This window comes from Cydia pomonella, chromosome 1 (genome assembly GCF_033807575.1).
Source record: "Cydia pomonella isolate Wapato2018A chromosome 1, ilCydPomo1, whole genome shotgun sequence".
Taxonomy (NCBI): domain Eukaryota; kingdom Metazoa; phylum Arthropoda; class Insecta; order Lepidoptera; family Tortricidae; genus Cydia; species Cydia pomonella.
This window is the reverse complement of record NC_084703.1, coordinates 21,553,762-21,572,841: the sequence shown is the minus strand read 5'-3', so window position 1 is coordinate 21,572,841 and position 19,080 is coordinate 21,553,762. Positions and strand designations below refer to the sequence as shown.

General features: G+C 36.0%; 1 long non-coding RNA gene across 1 annotated transcript; it reads left to right on the top strand.

Moving 5' to 3' along the window:
* Positions 1-4,651: 4,651 nt before the first annotated feature.
* LOC133517855 (uncharacterized) lies at positions 4,652-6,682 on the top strand. Its single transcript, XR_009799415.1, has 2 exons — positions 4,652-6,095; positions 6,200-6,682. It is a non-coding gene; the product is annotated as an uncharacterized LOC133517855 (long non-coding RNA).
* Positions 6,683-19,080: the final 12,398 nt, after the last annotated feature.

Below are 19,080 nucleotides of genomic sequence, written 5' to 3'. Positions count from 1 at the left end.
TCATAGGCGGCGCCCGACAGTTCGAATTTATACCTCCTGTATACTTTAGTGGCACGCCTTTTCCCTACAGCCAAAGTGTAAAAGACTTGGGTGTCTATATCGATAGTATCCTGAGCTGGAGGACACAGATAGCTGAAATAAGCCGCAAAGTTACTGATTTTCTTCATGCTCTCAACAGACTTAAACACTTTTTACCTATTAAAACCAAAATATTATTAGTACAAACTTTAATCCTACCAATAATCGACTATGGCGATGTGTGTTATCCGGACTTACATGAGGAGCTCTTGGACAAATTAGATCGTTTGATGAATAATTGTATCCGTTTTGTTTTCTGTCTCCGCAAATACGATCATGTCTCCTCATTCCGCTCAAAACTTGGCTGGTTTCCCATTCGTATTCGGCGCAACATTCGCATGCTCTGCACCCTCTTTTCTGTTCTTAACGACCCTCAGTCCCCCGAATATCTAAAATCTTTCTTCCACTACTATGGTGTCTCTCGTGTCCGTCAGCTTCGCTCTTCTGGCAATCTATCTCTGTCTATACCATCTCACCGAACTGGTTACATGTCCGATTCTTTCTCTATTCAGGCAGCTCGCCTTTGGAATAGTCTCCCTGTCAAAATTAGACAGTGTCCGAACAGGTTTGCTTTTAAAAAATCCTTAAGTGAGCACTTTGCTGGCAGTACTGGAAAATCTTAATGTTTCTGCTTTGTAAGTTCATCTGATTTCATATATATATATATATATATAAATGTATGTATATGTAAGTATATGTATTTGTATCAATATTATTAATATATATGTTTGTTTATATATGTGTATTTTTTATGAATGTATTGTGTTCGTACATGTATCAATTGTATCACCTATACCTATGTTTTTGCACCGCCTACAACTTATCTACTTTGCCTAAAGGTTGACTGGTAGAGAATGCCTTACGGCATTAAGTTTGCCTATTGTACAGTGTGTTTTCTTATGTGCAATAAAGATTAAATAAATAAATAAAAATAGTTATTTATTAAACAGCTATTTTCTATACAGTATGTAACATAACGTAAGGCAAAGAAAGAGACCCAGGGTTGGTCCCATAGTAAAAGTTGCTCAGTATGACCTAAACATTAATGGGACTCTTTCTTTGCCTTTCGTTCTGTTGTACTATATACATCGTTGATAAAAAACATTTCATAATAAAAGAGACCGACTGTAGTCTGTTATTTTAACCAGCTCCAAAAAGGAGGTAATCAATTCGACCGTATTTCTTTTGTATGTTTGTAACGTCAAAACTCCGTCATTTTGAACCGATTTGGAAAATTATTTTTTGTTTTAACGTATAGGTATAATCCCTAGTTGGTCACGTTTTTGCTAAAACTCAGTTCTGATTATGGGATCCATGAGGAATCCAGGGAACTTCTCAGATCTTTTAGGCATACATATAGCGATTTTAGTATTTTCATCAACAAATCAAACATTTTCATCCAATGATGCTGATGATGACCAGAACGGAACTCTTTAACAACGCATATTTCACTTTTGGCGATTTGTCCTTTTCGTTATGTTTATTAAACAAGTAAGTTCTGAAGGAACATTTGTCTTAGGGACTATTGTCTAGGTTCCATGAGGTACAACTCCTCAAATCTTGATGGCTTCAGATCCAGACCTTGAAACTTGAAAAGTACCCAAAGCGCAAAAATGATTAGCGACATGCATCACATTTTGGCCAGACAGGAACGAGATGTGATCGCTCGTAAGAAAAACTAAAATTTAAAAATGAAATTAATCTTTATAAAAAGTAAAATCGACTCAAAGATCTTATAAGCTTCAACACGTCGTCAACCCGAATGCCTGGTGTAGTTCTATAATAAAGAAAGAGCCAGTATTGCAACTATTTGGCTTGTCACCGACTTCAAACGTAAGATGGGATGATCTTTTATTGTATCCTTTGTGAAGTCTGTTTTACTTTTTTTTAAAGGTTAATTTAACTATAAAGTACTGCCCATAGGAAATAGGAAATAGTATGGAAAATGGAACGCTATTTTTTTTTCTTGTACTTATAGAAATGTAAGGCTTAGTAATTTATAGTTAAAACTATAATTTTAATATGTATAATAAATGCGAAACTAGGATTACTCACGCTAGAACAGTGACTGGCGAGAGTCATCCTTACCTCTGTCTGTCCATCTGTTACCTGTTCACGCTTAATCCATTGAGCCGATTTAGATGAAATGTATGACGATATTTTGAGGCCCGAGAAAGCATAAAATAGGATAGTTTTATCAATTATCATCATCATCTCACGCAAACTCGCGGGCAGAAGCTAGTGACTGTACAATTTCTGGACGTATGCATCTTCCTTCTAATGCCTAACATACGCCAACAACTATACGCATACATATCAATATGTAATCTGCATAGACATTTTAACTACATTTTTATTAATGCAATCCATAACTACAACTCATCCCCAAACATTAAGGGTAATCAGTCCCGGCCAGCATTACAGCACCTGTTACAACGCCCCGGAGAACAACCCCTATTGGCTTTACAATGCTATATTATTCTTCACTGACAGACAAAATTGTACCCTAAATCCAAACAACATGCATTAAACTCTTATACGGACAATTTCCAGTATTTGTTTATTTTTATTAAATCCTACTAATAGGATTTAAAGAAGCATTAGAAAGGTACGCAAACCGTGTAGTACAATGTGTTAAACAAATGAAGCATTCTTAATGTTTTATACATGTCCTTTTTACTCCGCCGTACGTTAGGTACCACTTGTGCATGTTTGCACTTGCAATGTTGAGACCTATACATATCACGTGACAATATACATAATAAAACATTCATTTGGGTATGAATATCATGACCATTTTTTTTTAGACAAAACCTATATGGAATTCATAATGATATTCCATTCCATTATATCATTACGGTACTCGAAGATCATTAATTCATTATCTTTAAATAGTTGTGTTTATGTCGTCGAACATTGGGTTGAATAGTATCTTGTCAGATTTGTAATAAGTGTACCTAATATATAGTAACTAGGTACGTGTAAATAAGCCATTAACTATAGTTTTCACTTACGACACAATCAACACTATTTCAATGGTATAGTTTTGAGTTAGTAATTAGTTGTTTTTGAAAGCATTGAGAACTTTCAGATATAGCGTAGATAAACAAGCAAAAAAAAAAAAAACAAACTACTGTACATTACTACATTCAAAATCCTAAATTAATTGACTAAATCATTTCATCTTTCGTATGTGTGTGGTGGTCAAAAATCGTGGGTTCTAACGTCGTTTGTGCTGTATAGAACAGAATAATAGTTCACAAAAAATGTAAAAAGATGATTAAAAATTCAGTCGGGATTCTAAAAGAAGGACATGCTGTTCAGTCTTTTAAGACGGCGGAATATCCAGATAACTTCCTTGAAGTAAATAGACACATCCGATTAATTTTGTAATTATACGTTAATTATAATACAAATTCGAGATAGATTGGCTTACGTAACATTAGATAAGAGCAGATTCTAAAACATTTATCCCGTGCTTTCGTGATAGCAATAAAGCATGGTTAACGCCAAATGTGACAGGAAATTAATAATCCAACCCTTGCTGCGCTGCAAGTGCACCGAACGTGCTCGCGAATGTGCCTGTCATCAATTACTCGGCGCCGAATTACTGTCACGCCGCATTGTCTGCCACCCTCAACCGTGACCTGCTTTCAGTTGCCTCTAACCAGCTTATTTGAGATTATATTACGGGTATCGAACGACCTGCAAGTATCCACGATCTTGTATAAAAAGATTAATCAGAATTTCTGCTAAAATAAAAAGATCCTTATTGTACTTGAAGCATAAAGACCCTTCTGTGATGGAAAGCAGCAAGTATAATACTACTACCAGAGTCCGTCCAAGCTAATTTTGCACTCATTTGAATAGAAAAACCGGCCAAGAGCATTTCGGGCCACGCTCAGTGTAGGGTTCCGTAGTTACTCTTCCGTCACAATAAGCTAAACTGGAGCCTAAAGTATAGTAAATTGTTAACCAAGGGGTGAAACGGTACCTTTCACCCGAGTTAAACAAATAGACAAATTTGCATAATCAGTACCTAATTAAAGTAAGTCTTTTTACTATGAAGGGAAAACTTTTTGCGATAACTCAAAAACAGCTAAGCTGATCATATCCGCTATAGTTTTCATTTAATGTCTTTCTTAAGCTCTACTTCCACAATTTTTTTCATATTTTTTGGACCTATGGTTCAAAAGTTAAAGGGGGGGGGGACACATTTTTTTTTCTTTCGGAGCGATTATCTCCGAATATATTCACTTTATCAAAAAATGTTTCTTGAAAACCCCTATTAGTTTTGAAAGACCTTTCCAACGATACCCCACACTCTAGGGTTGAATAGAAAAAAAAATATCACCCCCACTTTACGTGTAGGGGAGGTACCCTAAAAAAAATTAAATTTTTAGATTTTATTGTACGACTTTGTCGGCTTTATTGATTTATATATCCATACCAAATTGCAGCTTTCTAGCACTAACGACCACGGAGCAAAGCCTCGGACAGACAGACAGACAGACAGACAGACGGACATGGCGAAACTATAAGGGTTCCTAGTTGACTACGGAACCCTAAAAAGTGAGGGAGTGACATGATAAACGTCATATTTTCATAGAAATTGTATAGATATTGATGATGCCACAATTGTCATTGCAAATACCACGCAGAGTTAGATTGATCCGACTCTAATTTCTGAAACTAGACATTTTTTCATGTACGTAACTTGTTCTTAAACTGGGTAGGTACCTAAATATAATAACGCGAGTATTCTAGCAGTGGCTTGAAGCAAGTTTCCCACGGATTTGACTGGTAGAGACCGCCTAAATCCCTGGATATCGCGCACACACCACTATCGCGGGCGGGATAAGCTCGGGCTTAACGCCTTTACAATATGCTCGCTTAGCTCCATTATAGATATTCATGTCTATCGGAGTTACCACTGCAACTTTTTTACTCAAATGGTCCTGAGGCGATTGGTCCCTCTTAAACGTCGCCGTCGTTGCTATCGGACATAGGTATAAGTACATCGCTTATTAAGTGAAAACAATTTTTAGTATGAAATTTGCAGTTGGTACGATGACGCGCAGATTTGTCCAATTTAACCTTTAATAACATGACAATACGAGTCAAGGCCCGCATCGTCGTGAATGACACAATCTATATGACATACTCGTAAGTCTCGTAACGCACACACACAGGTACCTGTATGGCTACCATGAGATCGGAATACGTTACTCGATATCGAGAACGTTACGGAAAATGTATGGAGAAAGTGTCCAGAGCTCCAAGTGGTTCCATATGGTACTAAAAATTTGTAACTGGTACCATGAGTCACTAACGTTTTAACTTTATTGTTCGTCTAGTTTTCGATACGTGCCTAACTTCACACCTAAAGCGCTCTCTTTCTAACTATATAAAGAAAACTGAGCCAGAATTATTCTAGTGTCAATAGTAAAATCTCATTACTATGGAGGGTAGAAGTAAGGAGAACAATCTATGTGTATGAAAAGTGTCCATCAAAATTCCTTAAATAATTTTTGACTTTGATGAAAATTCTCAAATCACTGACAGCGCACTTCACTCCGTCAATAACACTAGTATTGTAAGTCTGTATATAACTAACAATCTATGGGTAAATTGGCCTGAAATAAAGAAATAAATTAAATTAAATAACGACTAAGTTCATGTCATGTCTTTGAGCTACCTTAGCGCCACCGGAGAGATTGCGTACTATTATTTACAGCTGCCAGCTGAACACTTTAGCAACAGTTTTCCCATAAGAAATTGTTCTCCTTACCTCTACCCTACATACTCATCGTCATGGCATCGAAAAATACCGTAGGTATAATTTCGACGTGACATTTCTGTCAACTTGTAAACAAAACAAATTCACAGAATTTTCACGATTATCCTAGCAAATTCTCAGCGTAATATTTATTAATCTATAACAGTACGTAAAGTTCAAGCAAATATTTTAGGGAGAAATCAATCAGTAGCTCGAAAAAGGCTGATTTGATACAAAGGTAAATAAATCTGAGTATGAGGTTTCAAGTCATAATTTCCTGTTTCTCCTATTTAGTTACATTTGCGAAGATCACATTGCTTACGATCAGTTTTTTTCTTTTAGTATGATTGAAAACAAAATATCCATGCATACCCGGATGGCATCCAGCGCATATAGAAGATCGTTCATATGCATGTGGAGGTTAATTAAGAATTAAGGCTCAATACAAAAAACAGTACATGTATACATGCATACATATATATAATCACGCCTATTTCCCGGAGGTGTGGGCAGAGACCACGGATTTACACTTGCTACGATCCTGGCGTACCTCTTTCGCTTCCTTCACTTTTATAACTTTCCTCATACGCCGGTGCGCAGTATAGGGTGCTCTTGCTTGACATGGCCCTTCTTCGGGATTTTCACGATTTGATCTAATCAGGGAATATCCGCCGAGGTACCTATTCCAGCGGGAGAAGAGGGTTTCTGTTCTATTTCTGTACTACTCAAACAATGTGATCTATTTCAGTTGATGGATTTTTTATGTATATCTTTAATAATTAACAAAAAATAAAATCGACATCAAATATTACCAAAAGCGCCATACATGTACCTATAACATTTGAAGAGTTCCCTCGATTTCTCCAAGATCCTATCATCAGACCCCGACTTGGTGCCAACGGGACTATCTCGGGGTTATACCCGTTCGTTTAAATTTTTTTTTTTTGAAAATCGGTTCACGATTCTCGGAGATTTACCTTTTTTGAAGTCGGTTAAAAATACAAATGTCTTTTTATTTATCTTTCATCATAATAATTCTACATAATTTTATTATACGACTTGTCTGGCTTAAAATTACTTGTAAACCTCCCAAGTACTAAATCATTAGTAAATAATTATACTAAATAGGACGGAAGTACCCGTACGGATACGGATGCATATGTAACTGTTCACGAACACATGCATACTTAGTTTCGAAATAAATCAGAGATGTCGCTGTCAAATGAGTCCTCATGAAACGCTTCAAGAGGGCTCTCTTTTTTTATAGTATACCAAAGAGAATTGATTGAAATAGAGAGATAAAGTCTAAAGCGAGGTTTAGATTAGCAGGAACTTGCATGCAATTTTCATTAGTTACATTGCGGTATCTAAACTTTTGAATTCAGTTACCTTAGTAGTCGGTAATTTAACGTAAATTGCATGCAAGTTCTTGTTAGTCTACGCTTCGCTTAAGAAAAAAACGTGCCCCTTTAGTTTGACATCCAACACAGATGGCACTGTACTGTTTTGCGGTCACTGAATTTTCAAACGTCAATTTATACAACAGACAATCAGAGTTACCGCAAAATGTATGGAGCTGTTCAGCGCCATCTCGTTTACCTATCAAAGTCGAAGCAAGAAATTGTCTTAAATTTTACGCATCTTACTCAATCAATGTATCTTTGATTATACTTACTACTTTTACGGTATTTTTCGATGACATTTGTCAATTTTGTGGTGCCGATATCATAGCAATAGCCAAAACAAGTCAGAGGGCCTACTGCGAACACCAAAGTTTTCAAAATGCGGACGTGCTTCTCTTTTACTCTTATTTTGCAATTTGAAAACTTCGGTGTTCGCGGTAGGCCCTCAGTTGCTGGATTTCGATAAGTAAGGCCAAGCGCGCACTACGAATTTCAATTTTGCGACACGATTTTAGAATCGCGCTGTAATATAACGCTGAAAATTCACTATAGGCACTGCGATGAAAAAGTTGATGATTTGTTCATTCTCAACATGTCTTTTGTACCAATCACTTATCTTGCCTTATTGCTCCTTAAGAGGAGTAGAAAAAATGTCTTCAATATATCGCTGTAAGACTTTGAGTATTTATCCCACAAAGGTGGTCTTCCTTCTATTTCCATAATTAAATGGTCGACATCCAGAGTCTCGTCTTGTGACTCTATTGGAGAAGCAGACATGCTGACATGTTGACGCTTGGAGAGCGAAATGCTGACTGAGCGCCGCCGCGGGCTTCGGGGTGCGATTTTATTAACGCAGTGCACGCGGGGAAATGGGACAAATTACAATTTTAAAATCGTTGCGATTTTGTTCTACTATATGCGCGCACTGACATACAAACATATATTTATAGGTTTTCTCTTTTTATTATTATTCTTAATTAATTTTGACGATGTGGGCTGCAGATGACTTATGTGTATGAGGATGAGCTTTTTGTAATGTGACGAAGCCTGCGCTCTGGATCTGATGGAATGATATTTCTGGTTAATAAATAAATTACTGCATATATGTTGCATTTTTGCGACAAAATTATCGCACGACAAAAAATCGTAGTGCGCGCTTGGCCTAATTTAACTGTACTTACGATTTTAGTTCTTTATGTAACCGCTAGCGGCGTGCGATTCTACGATATAATTCTTATTCTGTTTTTTACTATACTTAGAAAGGGATAGTGATATCTTCGTTTGGAGTGAAGTTAGGTACATTAGACCGTAAAGAAACAGAAATACGTAACATATGGCCCGTTTATTCAGTTTACTACCGTAAACCTAATTTACTTTGGCAGCTCATGGTAGTGGCACTGGTGAAAATGTACCTATATAACAGTGTTATTTAGTTACGTATCAAGAACGTACTATGACAACACTCCGGAACCCTATTAGATTACGGTATGGACGCAAGGATTCTGAATACTAGTACAACATACAAAGCAACTCTATAGGTAGTGTAATTAGCTAAGATTGCGAATCCTATTTTAAGCTAATAAAATTTCTCGAGAATTGTCTCTGCTACCGTTTTTCTCAATATTAAATAAATGAAAGCTGTGGCTCCTAAAGAGAGCGGTCGATTACCATTTTATTAATCCTTGGAGTTAATTTATTGAAATAAAATTAAATGGTTTTATTTAATAACCCGCCGGTTACGTCGCGTTCTTCCAAGAGGTATTTTTTTAGTTTTAAATCTGACTATTGGAATATTAAAATGAAGTCTTTGGGATATGCAAAGTAAATTTTATCCTGATTACATGAAATTTAAGTAATTGAGCATTTTAGCAATTATACTTAATAAGCATAAGTAGAAGGTTTAGGCGCTTCGTGATTTTTCACGTAGGTATAGAAAGTAGGTAATGGCCATAATGTAGATTCGCTTTTAGGGTTCCGTACCAAAAAGGTAAAAGAAACCCTTACGGTGCGACTCTGTTTGACAGCCTGCTAAATATCGGAAACTGTTTACGCTATCAATTTCGAATATAAATAAGGGTAGCCCAGAAGCTTTGACAGTGTTTTTTAGGGTTCCGTAGTCAACTAGGAACCCTTATAGTTTCGCCATGTCCGTCTGTCTGTCCGAGGCTTTCCTCAAAGCCGACAAAGTCGTACAATAAAATCTAAAAATTTTTTTTTAGGGTACCTCCCCTACACTTAAATTGGGGATGAACTTTTTTTTGGATGAACAGTATGGGGTATCGTTGGAAAGGTCTTTCAAAACTAATAGGGGTATTCAACAAACATTTATTGATAAAGTGAATATATTAGGAGATATCATTATAAATTGAACCGTAAACGGTAACCGTCCGTTACGGTTACGGTTCAATTTATAATGGATAATTGTTAATTGCAATTAACGTTCGGCCAACACTGATATATAGATTTTAAAACAAAAGTTGCCCCTCCTGTGGACATTAGCTAACAGCTTGTGTGCATATAAGTACGTTATGATTATATGACATTAGCTTTTGCCCGCGACTTCGTCTGCGTGGAATTAGTAATTAGTGTAGCATGTTTTATCCAATCTGCTTTTTATTGATTATACAAATTTACAACTTCCACCCTAAAGAGATGGTTTCTTGGTCGAAAATGCATAAAGATTATTTATTTCTTACGGAAAGTTAAACTAAATAATAAAAGAGGACTTATAGTCCATTTTTAGGGTTCCGTAGCCAAATGGCAAAAAACGGAACCCTTATAGATTCGTCATGTCCGTCTGTCTGTCCGTTTATGTCACAGCCACTTTTTTCCGAAACTATACTATAGAGCTATACTGTTCAAACTTGGTAAGTAGATGTATTCTATGAACCGCATTAAGATTTTCACACAAAAATAGAAAAATACAATAAATTTTGGGGGTTCCTCATACTTAGAACTGAAACTCAACAAAAACTTTTTTCATCAAAGCCATACGTGTGGGGTATCTATGGATAGGTCTTCAAAACTGATATTGAGGTTTCTAATATCATTTTTTTTCTATACTGAATAGTTTGCGCGAGAGACACTTCCAAAGTGGTAAAATGTGCCCCCCCCCCCCCCCCCATGTAACTTCTAAAATAAGAGAATGATATACCTAAAAAAAATATATGATGTACATTACTAAGCAAACTTCCACCAAAAATTGGTTAGAACGAGATCTAGTAAGTACTTTTTTTATACGTCATAAAATAAAAAAATATTTTTTTTTTCATCAACCCCATACGTGTGGGGTATCTGGATAGGTCTCCAAAAATGAAATTTAGGTTTCTAATATCATTTTTTTCTAAACTGAATAGTTTGCGTGAGAGACACTTCCAAAGTGGTAAAATGTGTCCCCCCCCCCTGTAACTTCTAAAATAACAGAATGAAAAATCTAAAAAAAGTATGTGATAACGAGGTCTAGTAATTAGTTTTTTTTTTAATACGTCATATATGGTACGGAACCCTTCATGGGCGAGTCCGACTCGCACTTGGCCGCTTTTTAAATAAATAAATTAAGCTTACACACTTATGGGATGATTTTAGGGATAAAAACTATTCTTTATCCTTCCACATAACTCATAATACTTATCTCCATACCAAATTCAGTCAGCAAATCGGTCTGTTGGCGATAAAATATTGTAACGGAAATTATTATTTATATGCACACAAGCTGTTTAGGTATACGGTATTACGTTGACTTTCCATTGTAGTACATATGGCGCGTATGTCAAAAAACAGTTATATATATGAACAAAATGTGTGGAATAATCTTGTCATAAATTTTAGACCCTACATTTTTTACCTATTTCGCAAAAACCGTGTTGTGTGAACTTTGGGCTTGAATATCTTCCGACGAGCACAGGAGATTTTCTGTTACCTTCAAGGCAACCTTTGGAAGGCGTATATACCTACAAATGCACAGCTTATTACCTCTCTTTCCGAGGTTGACCCCTTTTCCGGTCCAATTTGCCTGGGTTTTACGGGATACTGTCCTGTTACACTCAATAATACAATGACAATGATATATGTTTAAAGTCACAGATTTGTTTTTGATATGACGTCGTGCACAGATGCAACCGTAATCGGATTAGCAGGGCGACAGTCTGTGAGCTGCGCATGACCAGGCCAAGACACCCCACTGCAGCTTATGCTGCACAGCTTGATATCCGATGGGGTGGATCTATGCAAAGTACAAGACCTCTGTTGACCATTGTTTTTAAAAATAAATAATATCACATCGCAAGAGAACCAACGTGGCACTATAAGAAATCAAACGAAATGACTAGGCATTGCATTCTGAGCTAAATTTGATATTAACTTTCTTTCCGAGCTAAATTTGAACCTTCGGCGACTTTATGTTAAGCTTAGGAGCACTATTACAAGGAGCAGAAGTCATACCGCGGTCTAATAAATATGTATACGACAAAATTCCTGAGATCCTCGTCTATGGGACAATGTAACATTATCAGTGTATGGGCCCCTCCTGTACTTTGTTTTTCAACGAGGGAGAATAATTCCCTTCCGGGAAAGTAAAAACAAAGATTGAACTTTTGTTGAAGCATGGCACAAATAGAAATAAAAAGCGGCCAAGTGCGAGTCGGACTCGCCCAAGAAGGGTTCCTTTATGACGTATTAAAAAAAACTACTTAAACTACTAGATCTCGTTCAACATTTTACCACTTTGGACACACATTTTACCACTTTGGTAGTGTCTCTCGCGCAAACTATTCACTTTAGAAAAAAATTATATTAGAAACCTAAATATCATTTTTGAAGACCTATCCATAGATACCCCACACGTATGGGTTTGACGAAAAAAAATTTTTTTTTAATTTTATGACGTATTAAAAAAAACTACTCACTAGATCTCGTTCAAACCAATTTTCGTTAGAAGTTTGCATCGTAATGTATATCATATATTTTTTTTAGATTTTTCATTCTGTTATTTTAGAAGTTACAGGGGGGGGGACACACTTTTTTTCACTTTGGGAGGTTCTCTCGCGCAAACTATTCAGTTTAGAAAAAAATGATATTAGAAACCTTAATATCATTTTTGAAGACCTATCCATAGATACCCCACATGTATGGGTATGTTGAAAAAAAATTTTTTTTTTTAATTTCATGACGTATTAAAAAAAAACTACTTACTAGATCTCGTTCAAACCAATTTTCGGTGGAAGTTTACATGGCAATGTATATCATATATTTTTTTTAGATTTTTCATTCTGTTATTTTAGAAGTTACGGGGGGGGGGGGGCACACATTTTACCACTTTGGAAGTGTCTCTCGCGCAAACTATTCATTTTAGAAAAAAATGATATTAGAAACCTCAATATCATTTTTGAAGACCTATCCATAGATACCCCACACGTATGGGTTTGATGAAAAAATATTTTTTGAGTGTCAGTTCTAAGTATGGGGAACCCCCAAAATTTATTGTTTTTTTTTCTATTTTTGTGTGAAAATCTTAATGCGGTTCATAGAATACATCCACTTACTAAGTTTGAACAGTACAGCTCTTATAGTTTCGGAAAAAAGTGGCTGTGACAGAATCGGACAGACAGACGGACATGACGAATCTATAAGGGTTCCGTTTTTTGCCATTTGGCTACGGAACCCTAAAAATCAGGGGGAAACTCTCTGAACCCGAGTACCTAGATACTTGAAAGTGTGTTTTAGGGTATACGTAGAACTAGAGTTTACAATGTGAAACAAACCAATATGTTTATGAATAAAAAGCCATAATAGCAAAATATATCTAAAGATACACGTGTTTTACCTAACATTGTGTAAAAAATTTTTTTTGACAAGACAAAAATTAGTTGTCAACTTTCTATTAATGGTATCAATCGATCAGGTTTGTTCAGAGGATCAAATGTTTAACGAGATATAGGATCCATTGCGTTAAAGCAATACAGAAATCACAAATGACAGCCAAAGTTTGACAATCGCAGTTTACTGATGAATCGCTCATAACAAAATGGCAATACATCGTGACGTCACGGTGTAACGTCACTATTGATTCAAAGCCGTTTCGATGTATGGAAACAAGGAAATTGCAATTTTGTAGGTGAAATATTGGTGTAAATAGTTGCTAAACATTTTTTTTAATAACATGTAAGTACTTTTCCATGTACTATATATTTTTTCTTTCTTGGATGTAATTTTTTAAACTGAAAATTTTAAATTATGAATTATTTTATGTCTTGTAGTTTTTCTTCATTCCCATACATTAATAAGTATCCAATTTATTGTTATAAATTGCTCATTTTCTATCTATTTGATTAAATTTAGTTATAAAATTCAATATATGTCAACAATTACAACAACCCTATAAACATTACGAATCAAATTCTAAAAATAATTAATCAATTTATCTACACACATCATAAGCCCTCTATGATGCTTTTGTTTTCTCTCACATTTCGTAGTTATACACACGCACATATTCATACATACATACTCACATACATACACACATACCCTCACATAAACACTTTCACTTACATACAACTTACTGAGACCTTTTTAACTGTTTTCCTACTCCTCTACTGTTATCTGTCATTTATGCATTCATTAACACGAATATAAGAACATACATAAAAGATTTCAAGAGAAGTCTATATTGTCTATTCCTCATAAAAGCTCTTGTGCTTTTATAAGCTATAACGTTACTGCGATTAATGGCTACCAAACTAACAAAACCAAAACGAATACAGTTTTAAACTAAGTGCATTGCTGCCAACTTACAAAATATTCATTTGGTTGCATAGTAAAAATAATTACTTCATAAGTCAGAAACACGCATGTGACACCCGTAATATAGCAACACCCATAGACTACGAAGACTGCTTAGCGTTGCTTGTTAGTCTCCGTAGGCTACGGTGGCCAAAATTGAGAAAAATCTGTCCAAAAAATTAATTTAACAAGTAGCAAGTACCAGGGCCTCATGAGTTACGAGGAGGTGTCGCCGACCGGCCGGCCGCGGCCCGGGGCGGGCCGGGCGCGTAACAAGGTATGCTTGCGCGTCTTGGCTATATACTTTTGCTGTAATTTGTTTACCTAAATTAAGATTTATTTTTGTTGACTCGTAGGAAAAATATTGTATGCAACGTTGTATAAGTAGGTCAAAAAATTCTCGTGGCGTATTCCTTTACAATGTTCGCCTACGCCTTCGGCTCCGGCTCACATTGTAACTCACGCCACTCGCCTTTTTTGACCCTTCTTATACAACTGTTGCATAAAATACTATTTTGTGCTTAGTTTGATAGTTAGTCATATAATAAAAAAATCTTATTTAATTTAGCTTTAACAATAATGTATTCTGTTAAAATGAGAACCGCACCATTTCGATACTTCTCTGAGATTCCCACGTGACAGGCTGAGCCTAGTGTGGGGATCAATGTACTGCTGGTCTTGTAATGCCAAATTCTTGAAATAAATATATTATTCTATTCTATTCTTTCCAAATCCGCAAATATTGCAGAGACGTGCTGACTTATAATAATATCGAAATCGATCACATTTAAATTTAGAACATCTCTGAGAAAAAAACAATTTTATTTATCGTCTATTCTATTGAAGTGTCGATTGCAACGCATCAGTCTAAATGGGCCCACGCACTGATGGCACTGATAACCAGTTCGTCGGACGATATCGGCCTGTCAGTTATTCGCGACTGTCAGTATGGAGTGTGGAATTGAAAGGAGTGAAATATCTTATGGTAGAAATGTTGCAAAAGTGTCCAGCTGTCAGCTATAAATAATAGTTCCAAGTCTCTCCAGAGTAGCGCTAGAGTAGCTAAGAACCTAGGCGTTATTGACGGAGTGAAGTGCGCTGTCTATGATTTGATTATTTTTTTCAAGTATTCTAGGTATTGTAGCGCCACCATTTAACGTCTTTTGATGACACTTTTTGGTACATGGAGATTTCATTCCGTACCTCCACCTAACTGTCAGCTTTTGCGAATAACGGACACAAAGAGCATATAATCACTACGTAACGGACAGACCGATATCGTCCGGCGAATTGGTAATCAGTGCACCCCTTAACGATCCAGCGAGCAAATGCTGCCAGTGGATAGTGACCCTGCCTATGAAGCCGATGGTCCCGGGTTCAAATCCTGGTAAGGGCATTTATTTGTGTGATGAGCACGAATATTTGTTCCTGAGTCATTGGTGTTTTCTATGTATTTAAGTATTTATATATTATATATATCGTTATCTATTTAAGTACCCACAACACAAGCCTTATTGAGCTTACTGTGGGACGTGGGTATATATTGTCCTATAAAATAAGTGTACATAATTAGTCATTACATTAAGGTGTAACTGACAGCAGTTACAGAATTTGCTTTTTAAAATCCATATAAATGACGTTTTTGTATTTGAAAGCATCATATGTATTCCCTATTAAGAAGAGGATCACGAGGTATGCTATCAAAACAAAATAAAACATAAAACTATTGACATAATAATATTATATATACAAATAACTCTTACTATTTTCAGTAAAGCTGAAAACCAAATGTTTTTAACATTAGAAACAAATAGATTTCGCCCATAATTTTATTTCATTGCGCTCATTATTCTTGAGCGCCTACCAAGTTGCCAGCGCGAGGCGGCGCTGCGATCGTGCACCCGGCCAATTGGTTAACCTTCCATTTCCCTGGAAACATATTAGGTAGTGAGTGCTGGGGTAGCTTTGTCTATTAGTACTGTCAGCGTTATATATTTTCTCATTTCCCTTAAAATCTAGATAATCTTCAATAAATAATCTTTTTTATAATCGGGAACTTGCGCAAGCAAAAAGCTGTATTTTCTCTTGTTTTCATATTCAAAGCAACAAACGCCCAAAATGCAGCAGTTTCTGTAGAAGCTCAGTTATTAATATATTATAGTAGTGTGCTGCTTATACACATTTAGCAGTTCGATAATAAATTCATATAGCTGTGTAGAAAGACCCGCAGATACTATTTAATTTGCGGCGGGTGCCAACTCCCTCCAATAATGACGTCTCGGCTCTACCCGAATTAATACGCCACGCGTAGTAATCTCCGTCATTTAGGATTTGCCCGAGTTAAATTATTATATTATAAATCAATCTTGGAAAAATGCAATATCACTCAACATAGCAGCTAACCGCATAAGTATTTAAAAATTAACATAATTAAACAATTTACTACTCATATACTGACTAATAATTAGTCTGCGTGCAGTTATTGCACTTTACTCTTTCGTTATTGCAAATTCCTAGCTTGAAAATTCCATGCCTTTTTACAACTATATAATGGTAGTATTACATAGCCTCAATCGTATGTGCCAAATTGTTAGCTTCTCAGTTACTAAAATGTTATTTGCTTCAGCCATAACGAACGTTCAAGTTTAAGTAGGTAGTAGGTAATTAAAAATATTAAAATTTTCTCATGAATTCGCGCGGCGCGTCACACTTACTCGCTTGTAGGAAGCCCCAAATGAATTCATAATGTAAAACTTTAAATACCTAGTTACAGTTATACCGCTTACGCTTATTGATATTAGATCGTAAAGGGTGTTTCGGAATCGGGCGGCGTGCGGCGCGTGCCGCCCGCGGCGCGCACGCGCCCGTGAGCCGCCCGCCGTCGCCCGCGCCACTAAACGTCAAATCGAGCGATTGATAAGCCGCTCCTCTGCGCCCCGTGTTTGCTCACCGGCTACGGCCTACGTTTATTGCTGCCCGTGGGATGTTAACTTATTGTTGTTGCCTTCGCAATCAATTCACTGTATCATGTCACAAACTCGGCCCTGGGAACAATAATATTTTTATTTCGTCTTTGCGATTTCGCTGGTTTCGGATTTATTATTTATTTGTCTGTGATGAAAAATTAAATCAGTGACTGAGTTAAGTAAACATAGCTTATACTCGTACATAGTTGAGCATAAACGCTGTGCATGACCTATCCAACGACATCTAGGTACACCATAAAATACGCTTACACTAGGGGATATACGAATTGAGAGGGAATAATTCAACATCATGCTCCTTATTTTTTATTAACAGTCTCACGAACCTAGCCGCTACCATGCAATAGAAGTGACGCTCGCTCTCATTTTAAAACAACCTTTTAAACATTATGATTTATGAAGTTTCATATACAAAACTTAGAAGTTTAAACCTAGAACTATTCGTTCCATTATCTTTTTATAATTAACAATTTTTAGCAACGAAAACTTGTAACGTAACAGACATACATATGTTACGTAAATGTTCATGCCAAGTTTGGGTTGTTCCCATAAGTTACTACCAAGTTGTTACCAGTGATAATTACTGGTTAGGTAGCTATCCTGCGACCACTATATAAAAAGGGCGAAAAATCGTCGATTACTAATTACCGACCAAATAGCTCTATTACCGGTTTTTTCAAAAGCGATCGAGAAATTTATATATAATAATCTCAACAACTATTTTGAGAACAATAATTTATTTTCACAGGAACAAAAGGGTTTCCGTAAACTAAAATCAATAAATATGGCAATTTATGACCTACTATTATAACTACATAGATAATAAGGTATCCGTAAGCGCTCTTTATATGGATATGACCAAAGCTTTCGATTTTGTTGATCATAAAATACTATTAACTAAGCTATACAGATGTGGAATCCGGGAATGGAAACGTTTTTAGTTTAATTTAATCCTACCTAACCGGGAGAAAGCAATACACTCAACTGGACCATATATGCGTCAAGACCAAAAATCAAGTAACGGCCTTATCCGATCTTAGAGAAATGAAAACAGGCGTCTCGTAAGGCAGCGTGTTAGGACCACTCTTATTTCTCATTTATATAAATGATTTCCCATTAGCTATCGGGGAACCCATGATTCTCTTTGCTGATGATGAACTTACAGAATGGCTGAACAGTAACAACCTTCGCATTAACTTAGAGAAAACATAATGCACTTTAAGCAAAGAATAAATAAAGTGACGGGTTTAAATGTATCATATAATGGACATATAATTAATGTAACTGACGTTACAAAATTCTTAGGATTCAGCTTATATAATAAATTAACATGGAAATATCAGATTGACCATATATGTAAGAAACTTAGTACATTTTCATATGCTCTCCATCATCTTAGGAAAGTAGTTAACAAATCTGCTGTCAAAACTTCCTATCACGCTTACGTCACGTCAACTTTAAGATACGGGCTTATTTTCTGGGGAAACTCAACAGACAGAGATTTAGTATTTAAAAGCAAAAAAAAAATGTATACGATCCGTAAGTGGTTTAAACATAACTGAGTCATGTAAAGCTTTATTTACTGAATTAAGAATATTAATTCTTCTATCGCTTTATATATATATGAAACGCATTGTATGTGAAAAGCAAAATAAGTCAATATACAAAATTTTACAGTGCACGTAAAATAGACAACATAAAAAATAAACTATATAAAACAGCTCTTCTGTCTAAAAGTATATTTGGAATTGAACCCCGAATTTATAATAAATTACCCGAAAATTTAATATTTCAATTGGCGAAACGGCTGGTGGATGGGACCGGGGATAAGAGAGCTGGCAGCTTCCTCGCCCAACGCTTGAGCATAGCGATCCAGCGAGGAAATGCTGCCAGCATCCTCGGTACCTTGCCACGGGGGCCCATTTTAGATTTAGATTTTTAGTTTTATATTGTAGTTTTAGTTTAGTTAATTGTATTACTTATATAATTTTTTTTATTAACTTGTCAATATTTACCCGAAAGCATACAGAAACTACAGGACATCCATATATTCAAA